Genomic DNA, 25,434 nt, shown 5'->3' on the forward strand with positions numbered 1-25,434 from the left:
TATAATTAGTGAGGTAGTATAATGAAATATGCATAATTTATTTAAATTGTTTAAGAAAAGGAATTAAGCAGAGAGTTTCCGTAATGTCTCTGTGAACACGAAATTATAAATTATCAGTAGAAAAACTTAGATCACAAAATAAAAACAGAACAACCCCTTCAGCGTATAGCATTTTACTTGGGTCTTTGGTAGTATGGCATGTCAGTAATAAGCCAAACATTTCAAAAAATTATAAATTCACCATATGTGTCTTGTTTTGGCTATTACAGTTTAAGGAAGGATCTGCTGACTTCACTGATATAGCAGGAAATAGATTATGCTAAGAATAACAGACACTATGTGAAAATACTAGTTGCAAAGCAAAAGTTTTCTGCAGAAATATGGAGTTAGGGTACTCTGCGTTGCAGAGGTACTCCTGAAAGGGAAGTAATGTCATCTAGTATTCTCATGCAATTCACTCTTGCACATTTGATGGACTCTAGAGGATGAGACCACATTGCTTTCTATGGCCAAATGAATAGATGAAAAAAAAATACAGCAATTCTTAAGATCTATGTCACGATAATTAAAATAACTGCAGGGTTTTCCATCTGCTTGGTGAAACCATTGTCTTTAACAGTTTTGTCATAAAATCATTATATAATTAGGGTTCCATTCCATCCTCATGTCCCAAGGGAGATCTTCTATAAGTTTTTCACTCCTGGCAGATGTTTGTCCAACGAATCCAGAAGATCCAATGACAGAGATTCTACAAACAACCCAGGCAGTATCTTCAAGTGCTTCACTATTTTTACTATTACAGAACTTTCTCTAGTATCCCTGTAGAATTACTTTTGGTTTTCACTACTTGGATAAGAACAGTAATAGTTCTTTTCTGTTCTTTCATCACCATATTCCTTAAACTTTCATCATCAGAGAAAAAGTGTATGTATATGTATCTGTATCTCCCAAAGTTTCACTTTTTTTTTTTTTTTTTGAAATGTGTTACCCAGAACTGCTCACAAAATAACAGCTGAAGCCTTACAGCTGCTTAGGATTACTTCACATCTGCTGTAAGTTAATGCACAGTTTATGGACCCTAGGATGTTGTTACGAAGGAACTCCTAAATATTAGTCGAGAGCTACATGTAAAATTACCACAAAATTTCTTCCAGTCAGTAATAAATACTGGAAGTTCTATTGCAGCCCTTTATAGTCACCACAGTTATTTTGGCAACAATGATACTTGAATATAGCATCGTGGTTTAAGAAAGAATGACTTAAAGAAAGAAACTTAAGTTAATGAAAAAAGTCAGATTTGCAGTCTCAAAGAATGAAACTGTATTATGTTCATGGAAGGAACACAGCATGAGCAAGCTTCTCTACATTAGTATGTAACAGTGCCTACACCGTTAGGGCATGTGAATATCAGCGCCAAATATTCTTTGACCTGTGTTCACTAGAAGAAAGTTATGATCTGTAATTTAATTTACCAAGCAACCTCTAGCTCAAGAAAAAACTCCGTGTGTGCGCATGCGCATGTGCACGTGCATGTGCTCAATTTAGGCACATTCAAGTATTATAGGAATGAAAGTTCAGCTTGAATTGGAAAAGTTTAGGAATTGAAGTTCTGCTCTGGGGAAGATGAAGAAAGAAACAAAGAAAAGGCAAATGTTATGTCCCATTTATTTTCATTAGAGTAACATCAGGGAAAGTTGAAATAATTGAAAAGCTGCCTACAGAGATTGATGAGACGTTATTCTAAATGTAAAAATACCCGAGATGCACTAAGCATGTAGTAGGCCACCCTTTTTAAGGAGGCGATGCTCCGTCCCCAAGACACAGAACTGGGGCTGCCTCATCTCAAAAAATTCCTGGACACAGGTTCTTCCTTCATGCAAAAATTGTTTCTCTGCAAAAAACAAGGAATTCTTCCAGAATTTTTGGATATCAGCTCAGTCAAAGCAAAAGCTCCAGCTGGGCTGCCCCGATTTCAGGAAGCCGGGGCAAATGGGCGCTGGACATTTGGAGAGGGCCTCTGCAAGGGCAACCTGTGAAGTCCGGGGCACACTGGCCTCGCAGTGTGGAAGGGAGGGGGCAATGCACATTCACAGTAAGGGCAACGCGCCTGGGATGTATCAGGCTTACTGGAGAGGATGCCAACGTTGGTGCTGTGCGTATGTACGTGAACTTATGCGGCACATCTGGGCACATCCGCGCCACTGGATGCACACTGCACAGTGCGCTAACCTGTATTTTCATCTGGGATTTCCCGGTGGAAATTTCAGAAACCTTCATAGTAGCAGGCTCATCAGTGGGAAAGAAAAGGAAAAAAACCTCTCAAATGCTGGCTCTGCTGCTTTTTATCAAAGACAGAGTTAATTGTCAATAGTGTTAGGACTGCAGAGAAATGACTGGCCTGCTAATGAGGCCCTGGTATCAATTCCCTGAAACAAAAATTGGGCGTTCTTAGAAATAGATACAAAATAATCCTGGGGATGAGGAACAGCCTTATTAGTTAAGGGACTCAAAATTTACAAATTTGAACACTTATTTGAATCCAAATCATATTTTCAGGGCTTCTGCACTCCTCCATTTGATTGCCACAAAGCGTATTTTAACATTACCTGCTTTGTGTTGAACTTTGAGCTGGTATTCCAGATGAGAAACTTCTAGAGGTAATTATCAGTGTTTTAAGTCATCTAACCCTTCATGAAAGATTTTAATAAAAAATCTAAGATACTGGTATTTATATTCAGTCAGTGAAGTACATATATCTCTGAAGCAAGACAGGGGGTGATCACAGTCTTTTCCATTTATGAAATGTTTACATCAGTCTTTCCTAGTGTGATCCTAAAGTCTCTAAGGACAGTGTTTTATAAAGGCTCTATGAAAAATTGTTTCAGTGAGATTGTTTTTACATATACTGAGAATTTTTTTAGCTTGCACTGATTAAAAACATTCAAACTGCTTACAGTTAGTTATACATTAAATACATATACACTCCTCCAGTTAACTCATAAAGTGCAACTAAAGAATGTGAACTGTCTTTCTGAGTGCTTTATTATGCAGCTGATGCCGTATCTGGATTCTGCTAGTAACTGTAAAAATGTAGAGTATATTAAACACATCAGTGTGGATGCTGACATAGAATTTGGCTCAAGAGTGTTAGGGAATGACATCTAATCTTATAATTGCAAAAATTAAGGAAGAACAGAAAGTCTGTAAGTACTGCTATCCTGGACACACAATAACAGATAATTATAATGTACTTTCTGGTGGTAACTCTTGGGTGGGCTTTATCTTATTAAAATCAGTTAAAAAAAACCCTTAAGTTCACTGTCTTTTTGTCTATTTCTTTTATCTAATATGCTCCTAGTTCGTATTTGAAGTGACACAAATTTAGCCTCAAGGATGAAAACCAGCTTTCCTCAGGAATTATACTTGTTTTTGTACCAATGACTGGAACATTCACTCCCCTCTTTATTTTTTGAATCTCCAGCCTAAACAAATGGAGCATCTCATTTTTGACAGACTAGTTCAAGTTAACCTGGGTTATTTTGCACTGGAGCAGACTATGGGCATTCACAAGATATGTTGCTGTGATTCAGATGAAAGGAAGTAAGATCCAGCTAAGAGCTAAAATCTATCTTAAATTGTTAAAGCTTTTTCTGAAGTGATCATGCAATGCCGTAAGTGCTAAGTTTTATTTTTGTAGTTCCTTTCTTCCTGAAGAGTCCCAGACGTTTTTACAAGAATAGACTTGAGTACATGTACTGTGCATGGCACACCGTGGCGATCTCTTTAGCATTGTATGAAATACAGCAGCTGTTTCATGGTGTAATTTTTCCTAAAAAGCCTTTCACCAAGGAGTTGTTTATAATGCAGCCGTAATATATGTGTCCTATAAAAGTTAGGAACACTGAGCTCCATGTAATGATACGTTAGTTATTAGTGAAGCGTTTACATATATACAAGTCTCTGCTTTATGAAGCACTTCTCTAGCAGCTTGTGGTATGACAAATATCACCTCTGCAGTGGCAGACAGCAGCTTTTCAGATGTTTTTAGCATCTTTAATGAGGTGCCCAGGAAATGAGATATTTGGAGTCTGTGTGTACATCAGTTTGAGAAAACTCTATCTTATGAAACTTCACTTTCCTGATAAAGCCTATGGATTAAGCTAAGGAAGTGATATTGCTAATCCTACTGTTGAATCTGTGAGACTGTAGAGAGGGAAGAGAGAACAGGATTCAGGAAATGGCACCTACGTTGTGACTTGGTACGTGAGTCCTAATGTGTCTTCTGTGTCCCCGGGTAAACCCCTACAGCAGGGTTGTTGAGTCCTTCCTACCCTGAGCCCTGAAACTGTTTTATCTGAATTAGTCTGTCAGAGAGAATAGGTGCACAGCCCAACACTCAGGAGTGAACACCAGGGTTAATTGTTTTCTCTGTTTTAACAGACGTCCCAATCTGTCCCTGGGAACGAAGACCCAACGTGAACTAATAGCACCACCCCAAGGTATGTGCATCTCTGTGAAAATCTTGTGGGAAGAGGGGATGTTGAGTTGTCCAGGGTGAAGGTCTTCATTCCCTAACCTGTCCCCAGAGGCAGGCTCAGATCTCAGTTCGACACCAGCATGTAGGAACAGCTCAGCTTTACTGCTGGAAGCAGCCATGTGGGGAGGAAGGAGGAGCTGGTGGCGTCCAGCTGCAGTGCCCTGTCCAGATAACACCCATGCCGGAGAAGGGGAGGTCAGCAAAGCCTGTGGAAGCTTGATTCACATGTGGTATATAATCCAGCACACTATGTACGCTGGCCAAGTGAGGAGAAATGTTATTGAGGTTGCTTTGTGTTTGCACAAAACAGGGATCGGGTGAAATGCGTTACCAGGGATCAAAATTCAGTCTTCTCTCCACCAAATGTAGGGCTATTATTTAATACTAGTGCTTTTTCAGCTATGTCTCCATATTGCATTTACTGTTACATAATGCGGGCAATGCTATTTGATAACCACTGAAGATAGAGTAAGATAAGAGTGTGAGTGGCACTGTTATTATAGCTAGCTTAAGTTAACTTAGTTCTGGTGAAAGTAAATAGGATTTATTGGATCACTGAAGGTGAGAGGGCTGAGATGAAGCAAAGTATTCCACAGACAAACAATGTGAAGATACTGCTTGAAAATAGAATAGTCAATAAACATAATTTTTATCTTATTTAGACTGAGGTGATAGAATACTAATGTTGGAAGGGACCTCTGAAGTTCATCTAGCCTCGTCTGTGCTCAAATCACGTCTAACTTAAGCTATGCTCAGGTTATGCAGGGCCTTGTTCAATCAAATTTGGAGTACCCCTGAGGAGCTTCCACAACCTCTCTGGGCACCTGTTCCAGGTCATACATAGTTATCTTATGTAATCTGAGATATTTTGTATTATTAATTAAGATAATAAAAGATGGGAATGGCATCCTGGCTGTGTTTCTCTGCCCTTTGATTTTTATTCATACAGAATTTTTCATCTGCGGGTACTTAAAACCTTCTGGAAACTTATTTGGGGAACTCAGAAATGTTATTTAAAATTTTGTTCTAAGAAGTGATTTCTCTGCTAGTGCTCCTTTGGAATAATCCTTACTGTTGTTTTTGAAAAATACCTTTCCTTTTTCATATTTATTTTTATTTTTTATTTTCATTCTCTATTCACATAATCATTCTTTGCACACATTTTAAACTACTACAGTACATGAATATGCTATGTCCTATCTGTATTGCTCTTTTTTTAATCTCACTTTTACTGCATGATTAGGTGGTTACATAAAACTGTTTTCATCTGTTACTGTGAAAAGCTTGTCTTCCTGAGGCAGGTTCCCTGAACTTTCACAACTGTGCTGAAATGTCTAGGGGTAATGTCTGGGCAGGCAGAGAAGACTCTCCACTGACTCATGGAGTCTGGTTTTCTTTTGGCTTCTTTTCATTTGCTTTCTATGGGCCTTTGACTTCTCTGCACTTTGCCTTTGACCATAAAAGATATTTTCCTACCCAAACTGCACAGGGAATGTATACTCAAATTTCATTCAAGTGACGTTTAAGTGCTCTGCGGGACCTTGCATGGACTGGCTACACCAGACTGAGTTTTCCCCTACAAATGGGCTTATCATCTGAATTGTTTCTCTCACCCCAAAGAAACCTTTGCATCTCACATCCAGCATGTCTTTTATTGGCGCAAGAGTGTTGCTCTGATTCACTGCCATAAAGGACTTGCTGACAGATGATTCCTGATGGAGTACAAATTGAAGACCACGGGGAAAACCCGTGTTGCTGGAGCCAAGCTGTCTAACCTGAGATGTAACGGATTGCCTTTCCACAGTACTGAGCAGCAGCAAAATTCCCAGTGAGTTTTGCTGGTATGGCATTTATGATTTTTTTTTTGAAATTTTTCAAGAAAAGGTACACCTAGTGGCATAGATCCAACTTCCCTTTATTGATACTAGTTTTTAAAATGATGATATATATTGTATAAGAAGAAAATGTGCATTTGAGCCTCCTGTTCAAGCAGCTTCTGAGGCAGGATTTCAGTCAGTCTCATATATAAACTAAATGACAATAACAGCAACAACTAGTAAAAATAAAAATCTCACCTTCTTCCAGCAATATTTGTTATTAATCCACTGTTAAAAATAAAGTATATTCAAAGAATGCTTTACAATATTTCCTGACTTTTTAGCAAACTCATTCCAATTACATCACTTAGTCCAGCATGTACCTAACATTTTTTCTTTGGTTTTTCTTTATGTAAAACATCTAAAAGAAACAAAAAAAGGACAACCCAAGATTTTCTAATAATAGAATAAACTATTTTTTAGACTGGTTCAATTTAATATAGTAGGAGAGAGTCTAGACTATTTTCATCTCTATAAGCTTTGCAAAATGTTTAGCCACCAATGACTGAAAGGATATAAACATTTAAGGAGCAATCTCCTCTACAACATCTATATATGCAACCCAGTACTCTTAAGTTAAAAAAGGAGACTTCTTGACATATTTTTGAACACAGGTCTTGGACTTCTTTTTAAAGTTTTTTTTATTAATAGCTGCATAATCTACAAGCACAAATTTGAATACCTGTTCCTCAAAATCACATAATCTGGATGATATTACAAACTCCTACAGGAAACAGTTGCAAGTTAAAGTATCAGTGTGTTTCTATAAATCATTTGGAATGAATGAATCTGTGTTCTTAGCACATACTTGCTGAAATATATGCGATTATGACTAAAAATCTGGGATCTGTGAAAAACTTTCACAGGAAATGCTAAATGTACATGTTTGTGCACACACACAGAAGAAATGAAGGTTGCAGAGACTCTGTCCCAAGTAACTGAGGTCTCTGAAACAGTCCTAAAACCTAGTCCTCAAATCTGTTTTCAGTTAATCACATATTTGATCTATTTATGCTACTAGGCATCAGCTAATTTCAATGATATTATAAAGTCATTTGTGTAGGTATTTGTTATGAGGATATATGATTTATAAAGTCTTACCACAACCATGAAAATGCTGCAGGCAGCAAAAAGATTATTTAAACCAAAAGAATGTGCTGAGTAAAGAACACAATAGGATTGTAAACTCCAAGAAACCCTCAGGGAAAGGGGAAGTGAGTCTACTTGCTATATTTACAGCGGGCCCAAGTCCAAGCAACAGGGGAAGCAAGAACTATGAGCTGCCACTGCCACACTTGGTTAAAAAAGTCCTGTTTTGCAAATGGCAAGACCATGCAGCAATATGTTTATACACTCTCTTAGAGTGCTGGTAAGTTAAAAAGCAAATGGCTGCACAAACCCAGTGAACACTCTTGTTCTCTGCAGCTTGCAGCGGGCACCTTGTGAATTTATGCCTATAGCTCAGTAGACTTCTGGAGAGGACAAAGAAAAAGCACAGCTGAGTTGAAATTTCAACTCATCTTAATTATGCCATCCCAAAAGGTAAATGTATGGTCACTTTGTAGAGAATTTCCCTATGTTAGTGGGAACGGAAAGGATCCTCAAGGCATTCTTGAGACTTCGAAGACAATTGTAAAACCCCCCAAGATAGTTCTTTATATTCCATAGAAAAATAATATGGCCAAAATCAAATCAGGAAATAGTTTGTCAAAAGTCTCGTTCCACTGGGGACGGCGCTTTCCATCCCAGGCTGTTTCTCTGCGCTGTTGCTGTCCTCAGCTCTGGGGTGCAGCAAATAAGCTAAAAGAGGAAACCTGAGCTAGTGGTAAGAATGAAGTGGAGATTTACACCATAAAAACAGTGTGCGTTTGCCTGTAATCTGAGATCCCTTTACCCTTGAAAGAGCAAAAATACTGGTCTTCTGACTGTGGCTAGGAATAAGTGAAATCATGATGTTAAATGGAGGTGAATGATCTCATGGAAACTGCAGAAATGTACAGGATGGTCAGACAGGCACAGTGAGCTCATGCCCCTTGGTGTTGGGATAGGAGTGAAATTTTGGTTATATGTTTTCCACCAAGCAGCCCGGGCTGGCTTACTGTCTGGATTCCCCAGACGTGATTCCTATAGAGAAAAAACTTTCTGCAGACCCTTTTGATTTCCTTAACAAGAAGTACCTGAAAAAGACTGCTTACAATTCTGGGAATATTCTTGCTTGAGACGGCCTCTTGTCAATGTAGCTTAATTTAATAAAACCATTTTTTTGAAAGAGAACATTGCCTCATTTGCAGAGATACACATATTCTATTGAATCTCAGGAGCTGCATGAAATGAATTGTGTAATTTCTACGTTACATCCTTAATTAAACTGTATCTTTCAAACATTTCAGTTCTAAAAATGCTGTACCATGCACAGTAAAAGAAAAAACAGGAAAAAAAATCATGTTGGAAAGAAAATTTTTTCCATGGGCCAAATTCCAAGTTAGCGCACAACCCTGGCCAATACCATTGAAGTTAATGGGGTTGAAAAGGGTGTAAGTTGACTCAGACTTGGCCCTGTTTATTTCCAGATTTGTCCCTTGTGACTTATCATAGAAGGAAATGATTCGATTAAAAAAAAAAAAAAAAGAATTCTGACAGCTTGAGGTGGAAGTTAATGTTTCTTTTCCTGCCAAAATTCATATAATTTGGGGTGGAAAAAATATATTTTATAGGTTATGATGAAACTAAGTGCTCACTGGATATTATACTGAAATGGAATCGTCTTCTCCAGATTGCTGTACAGTTAGCATAATGATATATAACTGCACATTTTTTCCCAGTTATGTATTTCCCTGCTCTCTGTCTGTTATATAAACACCATGTTTATTAATTGTCTTACAATGTGCAAATCCATGTACTCTGATTGTCTTACAGTTGTTGCTAACCATCCAGAGGAGAGTGACTTGCATAACTGCTGTACAATCTCATTGACTACATGGTGAATTCGCAAATCTCCATACTCGATCTGTTAGTGTAGCTCTTGACCTAGATGTGTGATGTATACCAAATATTTGGAGGTCCCCTTGAAGTCAATGGAGACTACTTCCAAGCTCAGCACCTTTAAAAACGGTGCCATCTGGTCTGGCCGATTCTTACGCTTGAGATGTAAGTGACAGAAGTGTTTGCCAGCAACAAACATGTGGCTTCTGCATCTCCCTTTTTTGATGAAAATAAAAAAATTTCCTAGGCAAACATAAAATACATGGGGAAAGAAGAAGTTTAGTTATATCTATGAGGTAGTGGAGAAGTTGTTTGTTTTCAAATACATATACCAAATGAAGACCCATCTTCCTCATAATAATATTATTCCCTCAACCTTTCCAGTAGTTCCTATATGTCAGTGGGTCTTGCGTCCCTACAACAACCACTGAACATAAGTATAACCATTTATCCCCTTTAATTGTGCAACTGAAAGTAAGGTTTCTGCCTGTTTGTGGAAAAGCATCTTGCTAACTTCGTTTGATGTCAGAGGACGGAGGAAGGCAGAACTGGGAAGTGAGCGAAGAAGGAACTGAGGAGCAGAAAATTAAAATAAAAAGGCGGATAATGACACTGAGAAGCAAAGTTTTTAAGCCCTTTTGTTCCCTTTGAGCAGTCTGTCAAGCACTTTTTTTAGTTTGCATGATCATTTTCCTTTTTATTTGAAATTTGGATATTTAATTAAAAACTTTAGGATAATGAGAACAACTTGAGGAAAATAGTTTTTTTAACTCATTAATAATCACATCCCCATATAAATAATCACCTTCTTTAGCCATTGGCATCCAAATGTATCAGGCTTAGAGTCCATTTAATGTTTTGTAAACTGGAAGTGCTCTTGAGTTAGCATAAAAAAAGAAGTATGAAAACCTGGAGCCTGTCAATAGTGATTTCAGTGTTGATTCAGCTCTCCTAGAATTTTGCAATAGATGTCAGCTTAATTATATACTGCTGCTTGGATTAAAGATATGTAATTTTTTTAGTGATGCAAGATATGTATAATATATGTTTAAAGTTGCTAAGGTATTCTTTAACTTTCAAGGTTTATAGCACTTTTTGTGCTTAAGAAAGATATTTTGATATTTCAGATACACATGTGAAAATAGCATACTGTTTTCTCACTAAGGTATGCTGAATGATAGATAGTTCACACTACTGAATAACCCAAGAGAAAAAAGAAGCAGGTATCTTGACAAAAAACAGAATCAAATGACAAACTATATAGATTGTGTTCCCAATTCTCCCATGGCCTGGCTATATAATACTAGGTATTCACTGAGACATAGTTTTGTAAGGGTTTTTGGTTACCTCATGTAGATTAATTTCAAGTTTTCTCAACAAATGAAACCTTTGTAAGTGTCCATTTTCATGTTTAGGAGCAACATACTCTGAAAAAATTTAGGTCAGTAGAGAGCAGTAGATATGACATGACTGTGGTTTTATCATGTGTGGCAAGATGGTACCTCAACTCTCACTGGGAAGCTGGAGAGATCTAAATATGCTGTTCAAAAAATAATGATTTAAGTGCCTTTAATTCTCTGCTCTTCCCAAAATTTCCAGGGAAGTCACTGCCAGGTTTGGATGGGCAGGCACTATAGGATCATGATATTTGAGCAGAAGCTATAACTCTAAATAGTGTCTTTTGACATGTTAGCTGCTCCTGTCCTCACTGGAGATTAACACCATAATAATTTTAAACCTTTGAAAGTGAACTGTGAAGATATCTGCATGGGCAGATATATGACAGGACCTGCAAGAGGTCTGTGTCCTACCAGAGGAGCAGCAGGATCCAGGTTGCATGTGCAAGGATATCAAAAATGGCACTTTGTGCCATTTAGCACCTGGTTGGCACTTTGTGCTGCTTTAGCAACTAGATACCATGTTCTCTTTCCTTTGAGCCACAACAGAGAAACTCTGCTTCCAGATACACATTTTTCAGGGAGAGGGAAGAGATGATTTTTATTCTTTATTTGCAAAAGTCATCAAGAGGTGAAAAGAATGACCCGAAATGTTACTTTTTTTTCAGCTTCATTTAGAACAAGCTTTCCTGGGATTCCTGTAGCCAAAGGTTGGGACAACTCTAAAACTAGAAATCTGACCCATTCAGTGTGGAGTGTATACTTCAGTGTTTTTGATCTTGTGAGCCAAATTCTGTCCTTAAGCAGATGGATCCAGCTCTGATTTATGAGTGCTTATCTCAGGAAACAGAAATTGGCCGTGTGTTTGGGGGGGGGGGGTGTGTGGACATGTGTGCATGCCTGCGTACATGAGCTGACATTATTGAGGTAATACCCTCTAGGGCTCTTAGAGAAAACAGGGAGAAGAAAGTTGGTTTGCTTTTTCTATTGCTTGGCTTTTTAACCTGCCCATCAGAAACACATTATAAGAGGACACTTAATTATGATTCATTGCAATGTATTCTTATATTCACAATGCTTTTATATATCATACTGCAAGTGATGGTATGAGATATTCCCATCCTATTCAGTGGGATAATTTCTGTTTATTTGCTCCTTTATAAAATTCCCCAAAGGAAATAGTTATTTTTTTTCTGTGCTAATAGAAAGAACAACAGTGTCATCCTTGGAAAAGATGAGATGATGCAAGTGCTTTCTCATCAGGTGTGAATTCTCAGTGACTGATGTGCAACATCAAGGCTACTGAAACTCTCCAAAACAACACATGGTTTAAAAACAAGAAACGTACCTTCTGAGGGCAGCACAGACTGAACCATGAGGATATGCATTCCACTTGCATTTATTCTGTATGTTTTGCGAGAACAGGAGAGTTCCAGAGCAGAGCTGAAATTGCAGATTAGATTATCTGATTCTGGTAGGGTGAGGTTATCTTTACAAGGCTTTGAGCATGTTCAGTGATTTCTCCAGTTTTCCATGCAAAATATCTGAGTGTTAATAGCGTTAATAAAAAGTGCTGCATCATCACTGCTGATAGGCCTTTTGCCCTATGCGATTACTAATCATTACCATTATCTAGCTACAATTTTCATGGCTGATTCAAGCCTTCTGATGAGCTTTGCTATTAATCTTTGATCTACTTTGAAATGGTTGATCACAATCATAAACTTAACAACTGTGGCACTTGCTACCAATGGTTTTATAACTCTCTGAAATGAAACAGACCATTTTTAATAACATCTTCTGATAATTGTGTTAATGTAACTGTTAAGCACATTGAATTTCAATGTAACTGTGGTTTGATCTGATAATCTGAACAAGGTGTTGGTTGGAATGAATTTTTCGGTTGGTGCTTGGCTCACATTCCCAGAATACCCAATATGCCTTTTAGCAGAAGCAGGATTTTAAACCCTCTTTGAGCTTCTGTGATTTTCCAGGCTTATATTCTGCTCTCTCTGAAAATGTACATGTGGTAGTTGATTCTGTTTCTCCTTCATACCACACAATTATCTTGAATCCTTTACTCAACTGTACTCAATCAGATGGTCTATTGACTGCACAAGAGATTTCAAGATCTGGCTCACAGCTATTTCTCATTATTACAATCAAAAGATTATGTTTTGTGATGAGCACCCTGCTTGTAAATGGAGTTTGGGAAAAAATGACTTCTCATTTGTAGCCAAAAATTAATGTCATGAATTTGTGGTCTTTTAAAAATTCTGTTCACAATTTGACTGTGAATGGATTTTGATTTTTCAAAATTTAACATGTTCATTTCAAATGACACATGAGCATTTAATTTTGGTTACATATTACTCGTTTGAAAAGTATTCAGTGAAATTACCCAAGTTACCTGTAGCTGGGAAATTACCCAAGTTTCCCAGCTGGGAAACTTAAACTTTTACAAGAGTGACAGAAAATGGAATACTGCTAAAAAATCTCCACATAAACATGCTAGGAATATTTAATCCAGCTGAGCTCCCCTTCTCCCCACTTTTTTTTCTTCTAGCTATATATAACATTTTAAAGGCCTACATAATCTGCCAAGCAGCAGAAAGAGTGACAGAGGAATCGGACTATTGATATTTACCTCTGGCTGCATGGCTTTTCTTCAGCTTTTGCCTTCTGATGGTCATGCAAGTAGAATGTTACTCCTTCTCTGAGAAGACAAACAGAAAGCACTGCTGTATAGAAGAACCAAGTATGGGAAAGGATCTCAGGAAAACCATGCGTTTCATCTAATTGCCTTACAGCAGGATCAACCTACCTCATGTCATTTACAACAGACATTTCTCTGGCGGAAAACTTTACAGCCTCCCAGGATAACCTATCCAGGTACTTCACTGTTCTTGCAGTTAGAAGATCCTTCCCTGGTATATTTGGAACTGAACACCCCTAGACCATTAATCTTTTTTTTTTTTTTTTTTTTTTTTGCATGCTTTCTGTAGCCCTTATATGTCTAGCTGCTTTCTTCTGGATTCTACAATTTTTTTTTGATATCCTTCACGCACAGTGTTGCAAAGCGGACAAGGTGCCAGCGGAGGTGCCTTGCTGAGTACGCTGGAGGTAGTTTTTCGCACATCTTACAGCCTCTGTTTGTGCTGAAGTTTCCCAGGGTAACATATGCTTTTGCTGAATCAGTATGGCATGACTTACCTGTATACAACTTCTGATCCACTGTAGCTCTTAAATCATTTCTCCATAATTTCTGTCTAGTCAGTTATTGCAGATCCTGCCTAAGTGCTGTGCCAGGTATTTAATGAATAATAAGGACTGTTCAGTTCATGAAGTTATTCTCTATGAATTTATCAAGCTTCATGAACTGGATACTGCTTTTACAGCCTAGTTCTCAAATTTGCCAGGATTACTTTATATTTAAATCCCATTCCCCAGCATATTTATAGTCTGATCAGCAAATTTAATAAGCATATTATTACTATTACTCCATACATGCCATTGATAAAATATTTAATAGGTCCAAGTCCAGGATAAGTGACCTGCAACCCATGAAGTATAACTTTTCATTTGGACATTGCTATGATTTTCCAGCCATGTTGTCACACACACAATAATGGATTCAAATAGATTATATTTTCCTAGATTCTTTGAGAAAATGCCAGGAAAGACAGCGTCAAAAAATCTTACTGAAGTCAGGACATATGTTACCAACTGTTTCTCCTCTTTCCTTATGAAAAAGGCCTGCTATACTTCAAGTATTTACTAGGAGATTGATTTTTTTCTTTTTTCCATGTTTTTCTGGGTTCTGAAGTTAGAATGATGGGTGCCTAATTTCATGACTTCCCTTCTTTTTTTCTGTTTTTAAATATAGGAACCACATTTGTTTTTTCTTCAGCCTTCAAACCTTCCAGGCTTCCTACTTTCTAGACATTCTAAACATTAACATTGTTAATGGCTCTAGTCAACATAACCCAGTTCACTAAATACTGTATGATAAAATTAATGAATATTTCCTAAATTATTTCAATTTTTGATTCAGTGAATTCTGCCAGTTCTGGTTCATATGTCAGAGAAGCAGTGTATATATGCATATGCTTATCTAGAATTTCAGGGGGCAATCTTGTGAAAATTGTGCAATACAAAATGAGACAGTGATTCTGCAGCTATAAAAATTCTCAGAAGAAATTCTTTTTAACAGAATGTTGGCTGAAAATATTGTTGTGCCCTCTTTCTTCCAACTTCATTCTCCAAAGTATTGGTGTATACATAAAAACTACATAAATCTGTGAAAATCTCACATTAAAAGATTTATTCAGTAAGTTCTTAGCTTGCACAGTGTTTCCTATTAATTGAGACTTTATAAAAGATTCATTTTGCAGGGATGTCACAGAAGTATGTCATCAAAATGACCACTAGAAGGGTACTGAAATTGCGGCATGAGAAGTATTCACACCTGGAGGAGAGTAAGAAAACTTAGATCTGGAAAACGTATGAAAGATAAAAGATAAAGCAAATGTTCACTGCCTAAAATTATTTTCTACACATGTGTGTGCAGATAGCACATGTGTGAGTGTAATATCCGTGTAATAAATATCAGAGCCATTTGAAAATGTGTATTCGTCATGTACCTTTGACTCCATCACCTGCTCCCTGCCCACGAATGCAGCTCTCCTGGAATTCGTCCTATGCCCTGAAGTATCCTCAAACAGCTGTCACTCTTCAAAAAAACTTGCTAGAGGAATGTTTTCTTTTCCTGCATCAAAATTACACTGGATTGCACCCAGGTTGGACAAAACTTAGTCCTGGACTGGAAACATCTGAATTCCAATATTCATGATTTCTCAGGGTTAGAAGTAGGAGCTTTATGTACTTGGAAAGGGAAGTATCACAGCTCTTTAAAGAATCCCAATTCCATTAATAAATGTAAACATCCAAAGTAACTCATTATGCTTTCAAAAACGACCTCCATCTTATTAGTCTGGTTTTTCATAGGTGGCAAAACATGTACCCAGTATGGAAAACTAAAACCAAAAATAATTTGAAATACATAGCTGTGACCAAAATCAAGGCTCAGCTTTCTCAGATATAGATTCTCTTCTATGCTCCTTAGTTAATAAATAACATTTTTTTCTAGTTTTATTAGTGACTTAGACGTCTACATGTACCTTACATTGATTTTAAGTTGATATGATTCCTGTGTTTGGAAGGTTAAGCTCTGGAATAAGTTGAGAAAATGTGCCGTGTTTGAATATGTTGGAAAAAAAATACTTTCTGCTAAACTAGCTCTATCTACGACAAGCAGATATGATACAATTCTCTTTCAGCCTCTTTATAGATTAGTAGATGGGGGAATAGTGCTATTTCTCCACTATGTATGAAGAATACCAGAATATTCTCAATTTGACTCAGCTGTCAGCATTAAGCTAATGAAGTAACTATGTTTTATGTGCTCCAGTTCTGTGTCAAAATGAAAAGGGAAGACAAAAATTGTCACAATGCCCCACAACAGGAACCCACAGAAGTCACTATAGCAAGTCACTATAGCAGTCATAATATAACACAGGCCTGTTTTAACTGAAAGGTAGTGCAAACCTAGCTAAGTGTGTGTATGATAAAAAGAGAAAAAAAACATTATCTATCCATAATACAAAAAATTAGGAAATATGCTGTATTTACAGCTGCTGTTTCTGTGAGAAAATGCTTGACTCAACCAGTAATAGAATCACAATATTATGGTGAAAGATACGAAAGTCCAATGGATTTTGAAGTTGAAATATAAACTCTAGATTGTAAGTAAGGCTCACTGGTGCTTAATGTTGTAAAGGACTGGAATGATCCTGAACAATCTGTGTATAAAATCCACAGTGCACAGGTAACCTCAACTTTTGAACTCACTGAAGGCTCAAACTAATTTCCCATGCAATTTACAAGAGCTGTGCTAGAAGAAGGTATGTGCAAGCTGGTCCAACCATGCTGACCATCATATTAGAGTGACCTGTGCTGTCTGTGCACTCATGGCTAGAGACCAGTCACTGCCAAGCACCATGCTAAGCAATGTGAAAACACAGGATCATATAAAGTCTTTGGCCCAGAGAACTTGAATACCCCTTTTTTAAAACATCATGCACATTTACACATATTTGCAGGGTTTCATAAAAACTGTAACTTCTAATCAGTATTTCATTAACATATATATTTTTTCCTATATTGGTAGATTTTTCTAGTTCTCTGCTGAGTGTCTTTAAGAAAGCACTAAAGGATGGAGTGACCATAAATACCTCTGGAAGAATTTTCATAATGAAGATGTGCAGAAGTTTTCCTGCTGTTCACTGCGAACTGCTTTGCCTTCACTCCACCATGCTATTCAAACCTTTGCTTTCTGCAACACCACAGCAAAGTCCTACGTCTCTCATTCTAACCTGCAGGAATGGAGTGCAAGGACGTTCAACAGCGGATGGCATAAACCCCATGCTAACCCTGCCAAGAGCCTCCCTCAATCCAACCCTCACATTCATCCAAAAGGATCACAAATTAAACTCCCAAAATCTTGACATGAATTTAAAAATCATGTTTTTTTCTCTAACTAAATATTCTTATTCATAGCTTTTTGATTTGTGTAATTTTGACTATGTTTCATTACATTTTAAAGATTTTCTCTAAAACTGGGATATCTGGAAAATTGTTTTTAAATTATTCATCTTGCAACCCCTTGATTCTAAGAACTGAAGCTAGTGAAATGTACATGTTCTTGGTATCTCACAGTATTAAACTTTTAAGAATATAGATTATGATTTTTTCAGACCGAAACTTGTTTCTATTAGCTGGTTCCAAGCTGCTCTTTCCAAGCACACTATCTGAATCATTATTTCAGCAGATATGAGTCCATCATTCAAAAGACAAGACTTTAAAGATTTGTGTTGAGAGTCTTTTGGTTAAAAAAAGGTTGTGCAATTTGCTAAATTATGTTTTTAATTTAAAAAGAAATAAATCATTTTTACTGACTGTTTCTTGGGTGGCCTCATAGTTTGCCTACGTCCTTTTGAACTCCTCTGTGTGTCCACAGGAACCTAGTTCATTACACAGTGCTGACATCTAACTGTATTATTTTGAAATAGGATAAGGATTTCTCTATGCTCTGTTGAGCAATTTGGGATTTTTTACATCCTTTTCTGTTAAGACAGGATGACCTAAAAAGCAGCTTCTAAAATGGACAAACTGAATTTGTCCATTGAAAAACAACTGTTGCAACCAAGAACAAAAAGTCCAGGCTCAAAATGTTCTCCCCATACTGCTATGCCAATAACGATAATACAGAAATGAATTACATTTTACTTTCCTTGAACAGAATATATGTATCCCTGGTGAACAGGCAAACTGAGTTTTGAGAGGATGCTTAACAGCATTCATTAGTCCTATTTACATGGGCAAATACCATACATCATTGAAAAATGGAAGCAGAAATTTAATTTACAGAATCACATTGTTGAAATTAATTCATAGATTTGCTCACACTTACTGAAGCAATTTTTTTTGTTCCAGAATATGACAAAAGACGAATCAAACCACGTTCGTATCCTCAGATCTTAGCGAACCCTCTGTCTCAGGAGCTGTCATTAACCAGTGTGAGTGTGTGATTGACAGATAGGTAATTCTTAACTCTGTATCTCCTGAGCATGTATTTTCACAGTCTATAATTTCCCACAGATATCTTTAGAAGACAAAATCTTTGCTGTATTCTCTCTTCCTGTCAGTGGAAAGGTTCCGCTTAAAATAGACAATTTTTTTTTTTAGCAGAGTGTTCTGAGGTGTTCATCCAATATGCTTTATACATTTTGCACACATGGCATCTCCGGCATCTCCAGCATCTCCAGCCATCTCCACCATCTCCCCCACCTACAGCCAAAGAGGATATAAAGATCTCACACTAACAAAAGAAACTCTAAGGTAATGGGCTTCCTTCTTTGTCACAGTAACACCATACTTTACAGAATAATTTAAAATAGTATTACCATCAGCATCAGCACAAACAAAAGCTAGGAACTCCAGGATTTCCTTGGGATCTAGTGAATATTGCTGTAGAGAAATTTTATTTGTTTTTATCATTTATATTTGTGGCTCCATTTCATTAAAACTGGTTATATCCTGCCTTCTCATTGTCTAAGGACTTTAAGGGTCTAATTGCACTTTGCAGTTTTGTTTCCTATTGTTCTTCAGTCATTTCCTGAACAGCCCGTTTCTCAGTCTGCTCCCCTCTGCAAATAGGAATTTGATTTGAGGAATGCTTTGAGCAGATAGTTATCCTTCATCCAGCAAACGTTTCTGAAACTTCCTTGTCGTTGTCTCTTTAATGTGAAATCTCTTTGTTTCACTTCTCAGATGTTTTCTCCAGCTGAGTACAAACAAGTACAGGTGGGCAGAGGAAAGAAAGAAGGTATTCAGAGCTTCTCAGTTGTTTTTCCTTCTCAGTTGTGTGCACCTAAAGCATGTGACTTCAGAGCTCACTTTAATCCATCTCTTGGCACTCAGTTCTGTGGCAACTTCATCACTTCCTGACTTACCCTCTTGTTGTGCTTCATCCACCATACAGGAAACGCATATGAAGCTAATATTTTAGGTGGTGTCACGCTGTCATGCTATGAAGGTTCGATAGCAACGACTGAGACAGTAATATAATAATAATAAAAAAGATGTTTATTTCCTCACACAAGTTCTTGGATTAGTAACATCCATTAAAATAATGCGATTACTAATTTAGGAAGGATAACACAAAACCATCAGTTACTAGTTTAGAAAGGATAACCTGAAACCGTCGATTACTGCGTTATTAATGGGAAGGACTGCTTATCCCTACTTGAAAGCTTTCTTGTTCACTCTCCTAGTGAGAGGGCTCTCAACCTCGAGGAGTTACCTTAACCCAGCGTCCCAGGAAAAGGGGAGGGGGGGGATACTCACGGTCCAGCCGGAGAGGATGGTCAGGTCACGTTCCCGTCCCTGCTCAAACTCTCCTAGCTCCCAAGTCTCTTTTTATACGGCTGGGGCTCTGGGCAAACACTGCTTTTGCTGACTTTTGCGAGTTTCACAATCACAGGACTGTTTGTTTGTCTGCTTGGGGGGACCCTGCTAGCGAGGCAAGACCACAACACCTCCGTATTGCTTCTTCCCTCCCCGGGGGTCCGTGCAGATTCCAGGTGGCAGACCTCTTCAGTCTTGTTAATGCTGCCATTCCGCAGCCTTGCGCATATCAGTCCTTGCGCATATCGGTTGGTAGACTTCTTTAGTCCTGTTAAGTCCTCTGTTCAGCAGCTTTGCGCACGTCAGCTCTTGTGCTATCAGTTCTTCTGCATATCAATTGACAAACTTCAGTCCTGTTAACTCTTCACTCGCCCGTCAGGTGGCAGCCTGGAAATAAACAAAAGGAACACCCTTTCACGCAGGAGACTCTCACACTAACCACCTGGCTGTTACAGGGTGTTGTAGTTGCTCAAGATCTCTATTGGTTCAAAAACACTTAAACAAATTCATGGGTGAAAAATCCAAAGAGGTCTGACATACCTAATAATATCAATTCTGCTTCAAAAATCTCTGTGCTACAGATTGCTGAAAGACTGGAAATTGTATGTAGCTTCTGATACTATTTTTCTCTAATACTGGTGCTTAAAAAATTTCGTGGTGTCACTTGTATGTTTCATTAATGTACTATTTTTGTCCTACTGATCCACAGTTCATTTATTATTGTTGATGCTAATGTCAACACCTGCAACACCCCATCATAAGCGAGTGAATTGCTGTTCATCAGACGCTGCTGTCTCCTCTTCAGACTGCTTTCAGTTCATGTGAATATTCACAGGAAAAACAAATTTGAATACACTTGTGATTAGCCATGAAAATTTGGTCTGTCTGCCTTTTTTTTTTTTTTTTAATTTAACCACTGGTGTCTCTCTAGCCCCCTATACAGGATATCAGACAACAGAGCTATCCTGTGGACCTGGGACTTAAATATGTCCTTGCGAACTCAGAGAGTTGTGATCAGTGGCACAGAGTCTAGTTGGAGGCCTGTAGCTAGCGGTGTCCCCCAGGGGTCAGTACTGGGTCCAGTCTTGTTCAACTTCTTCATCAAGGACCTGGATGAAGGGACAGAGCGCACCCTCAGCAAGTTTGCTGACGATACAAAACTGGGAGGAGTGGCTGATACACCAGAGGGCTGTGCTGCCATTCAGAGAGACCTGGACAGGCTGGAGAGGTGGGCAGAGAGGAACCTCATGAAGTTCAACAAAGGCAAGTGCAGGGTCCTGCACCTGGGGAGGAATAACCCCATGCACCAGGACAGGTTGGGGGTTGACCTGCTGGAAAGCAGCTCTGCTGAGAAGGACCTGGGAGTGCTGGTGGACACCAAGTTAAGCATGAGGCAGCAATGTGCCCTTGTGGCCAAGAAGGCCAATGGTATCCTGGGGTGCATCAGGAAGAGTGTTGCCAGCAGGTCGAGGGAGGTGATTCTCCCCCTCTACTCAGCCCTGGTGAGGCCACATCTGGAGTACTGCGTCCAGTTCTGGGCTCCCCAGTACAAGAGGGATGTGGCACTACTGGAGCAAGTCCAGCGAAGGGCTACAAAGATGATTAGGGGACTGGAGCATCTCTCTTATGAGGAAAGGCTGAGAGAGCTTGGCCTGTTTAGCTTGGAGAAGAGAAGGCTGAGAGGAGATCTTATCAACGTGTACAAGTATCTGAAGGGAGGGTGTCGAGAGGATGGGACCAGACTCTTTTCAGTGGTGCCCAGCGACAGGACGCGAGGCAATGGGCACAAACTGAAACACAGACACTTCCATCTGAACATGAGGAAAAACTTTTTCACTGTGAGGGTGACAGAGCACTGGAACAGGTTGCCCAGAGAGGTGGTGGAGTCTCCTTCTCTGGAGATATTCAAAACGCGCCTGGATGCAATCCTGTGCAATGTGCTCTAGGTGACCCTGCTTGAGCAGGGGGGTTGGACTAGATGATCTCCAGAGGTCCCTTCCAACCTCAGCGATTCTGTGATTCTGTGAAGAACAGATCCCAGAATCAAACACTCAAAAACTAAAGTTCTACTTCTTTCATAATGGTATGGAATATACTTGCTGTATGTTGACCAGTGCTTTATGATCCATTTGGTAAAAAGGCTTTTCAAGTAGTCGCCATTAAGACATGTCTTTAAACATTAGAATGAAACTCTTAGGCAGATCAGATTTACAAAAGTGAATTCTCAAAGAAAGGAAATTATCAGGTAAGCACAAATCTTTCAGAGTCTTCCACAGTCATGTGCAACAGGCATCTCTGTGGGGCTGAAGCTTCAATCGCTCAGTTTAAGGAGGGAGCACATTATGCAAACGATTGACAACTCTGAATGCCAGATTTCTTAACACTGGGGGCTGACCTGCTGGAAAGCAGCTCTGCAGAGAAGGACCTGGGGGTCCTGGTGGACTACAGGCTGACCATGAGCCATCAGTGTGCCCTTGTGGCCAAGAAGGCCAATGCTATCCTGGATTGCATTAGGAAGAGCATTGCCAGCAGGTGGAGGGAGGTGATCCTCCCCCTCCACTCAGCCCTGGTGAGGCCACATCTGGAGTACTGAGTCCAGTTCTGGGCTCCCCAATACAAGAGAGACATGGAGCTACTGGAATGAGTCCAGAGAAGGGCTACTAAGATGATTAGGGGACTGGAGCCTGTCTCCTATGAGGGAAGACTGAGAGAGCTGGGACTGTTCGGCCTGGAGAAGAGAAGGCTGAGGGGGGATCTTGTCAATGTGTATAAGTGTCTGAAGGGAGGGTGTTAAGAGATGGGTCCAGACTCTTTTCAGTGGTGCCCAGCGATAGGACGAGGGGCAACGGGCACAACCTGAAACACAGGAAGTTCCATCTGAACATGAGGAAAAACTTCTTTACTATGAGGGTGACTGAGCACTGGCACGGGTTGCCCAGAGAGGTTGTGGAGTCTCCTTCCTTGGAGATGTTCAAAAGCCATCTGGACACAATCCTGTGCAACGTGCTCTAGGTGACCCTGCTTGAGCAGGGGGGTTGGACTAGATGATCTCTAATGATCCCTTCCAACCTTGACCATTCTGTGATTCTGTGATACTTAGAGAATTGGTCCTTTAGGAAGGAAGGATCAATGCTTCCTCTTAGCCGATGTAATGTTAGGTGAAGACTAAAAGTTGAAATTCTGCTGTTTTAGAGAGTTCAGATGGTCGATGAGGGTTCTGAACATTTTGTTAGAAGAAGAACAGATATTTTTCAAACTCCTGAAAGAATAAGATTTAAGAGTGTTGAAATGATGTTCTTCGCCTTGCATACATGTGCTAAGCCACCTGGTTCTCATGCTTTCAAATGCTCTGTAACTTCAAACAGCCGGTCTATTTAACTCTGGAGACACTTTGTAGATGGATTTATGTTTTAATTACTCTCTGGGTTTACCCTCACACATTATGTCATGTCACAGGTGCAGCACTCAACCTCAACTGAGTATCTGTAGTTTGAATCAGATCCCATCTGATTTCTCTCAGCTATGGCAAACTGACTCTGAGCCAAAGCTCAATGGGCAAGCGCCAACTGACAGTTCACAACCCCTCTAAATAGTGAGCAATTTGCATGACTAGTGGGATGGCGAAATAACCTCAGAGGAGGAAAAGTTTGCAATATGAGGTATTCATAGATGGGGGTGATGATATATTTTTTTAAAAGGCTGTGGATATCTGTTCCAGGGTGAAACCTGTCTAAATGAAAGCCCCACTCAGATAAATGAGACCTTGACTACATCTGCCTGGCTGTAACTCATTAGATGATTTTGATAAATGTGGGGAAAACAAGGACAGTACAGATAATTGTTACGGGGAATGCTCACACCTGCTCCAGACTACACCTGCCCCATTGTGATGGTTGGGTATGACATGGGAGAAAAAAGGAAGCACAGTTGGACATTAACAGCTTTACATCCTTGCAACAAGAGACGTCCTTGGAACAAGTAATGACCCAGGTAACAACCACTAATAGGTTGTATTTATGCAGAAAGTCACAGAAACTGTCTTGGGATGATGTTACCCATGACGCCATTGGTGGCTTGTGCCGACCACCTGAGTTAGAAAGCAAAAAACAGTGAAAACAGTAGTACCTCGGGAGAACAAATACAGGGACACCTAGCAGTGTGCAGAAGGCTGAGCCTGAGTTGCTCTGTGGGGAAGCTGGGCTGCCAGCCCGGCTCGGATGTTTGGAGAGGCTGGAGCCAGTGTCCTGCTCCCCCAAGTCCTGGTACCGGTCACGGCTGGACTGGTGATATTGGTAGGTGCGAATGGGCTCAGTGCAGAGCATGCCTGCGTGTGCATGCCTATGTGATAGAACAGAAATCACATTCTGTCCCTTATACCCATCACACTTCGTAAACAAATCTTAGACTTTATGTGGTTGAAGTGGTGTGGTTCTGCTCTTGTGGCTGATATACTCCAAATTCCTTTGTGACAATATCTTTGACATCTGCGCCTACAATAGTTTTTAAAAAGTACCTCCATCTTAGACACTATAAGGATATTACAAAGACACACAAAAATCAAGGACAACCTTCTCTTCAGAATTACTTTTTTTTACTGTTGATATTTTTTTGCCTTGCCAAAACTTATCTATTCTTACTGCCTAACCAATTATGTTTCTCTCTCCCCCCCAAGTAAATATTTATAGTGTTCTTTCCTCCCCAGATAAAAGCTCATTCTTTTTTCTCTAATTCTTCTTATACATTTTCTCATACATTTCCTTCCATCTTCCTGGTTACTTTTGAGCTTTTTCCTGAATGTTGGATGGTCACTTTACTTTCAGATGGTTGACTTAGAGTGATAGTAGCCAACTGATCTGGGATGAAGGAGTCAAAAAGACCTACAAATAGGATGTAATTTGACAAAAGAGAATGCTTCCAGGCAGAGTATTTAGGATGAAGCTCTCTTGCCAGCTTTCCCTCCCTAGTCTTGCAAGAGTGAAGGACTCGCACTGCCTGAGTCCTCTCGCGATGTTGACCAGCTGAAACTCCAAAGCTGGCTGAGCAGAGTGCAGTGGTCAGGTCTGATAGTCCCCTGGGACCACACATCCCAGGCCGTGCCAAGTTTAGCAAATATTATTATTAGATACGCTCTATTAGAGTGTGTAACTTCATAGGAACCAAAGTATTCAAACTGAAGGGGTTTGCAGTCTGCTCCCCTCCCAGGAGCACCTGAGCACCGTCTCCCACATTAGAACCAGTCTTCTGGCACAAAAACCTTTTTTTTTTCTCCCTAAAACACATTTGGCCATTAGTCTTGACATCTGGAGAAAACAAAAAAGAGGCAATACTAATCTAAATTGAATGTGACTGATAGCAGCATCTGCTTGCTTTTTTAAAGAGGCCAAAATAATATAACACAGAGGAGTGAACTGTTTGTGCTTTGTTGGTGATCAAAGCATAGAAGAAAGAAGATCGTGTATCAGATATATCTCTGCACCTTCAAATTTTAGCAATGTTAGTGATGTCTCAGACAGAACAAGTATTACCACATTTTTCTCTGTCAAGAAGGAGTGAAGCATCTGTTCTTTATCCTGTAGTGACGAATCAAGTGTCAAAACCTCAGAGTGATCAGCCC

The sequence above is a fragment of the Apteryx mantelli genome, chromosome Z (assembly GCF_036417845.1).
Source record: "Apteryx mantelli isolate bAptMan1 chromosome Z, bAptMan1.hap1, whole genome shotgun sequence".
NCBI lineage: Eukaryota > Metazoa > Chordata > Aves > Apterygiformes > Apterygidae > Apteryx > Apteryx mantelli.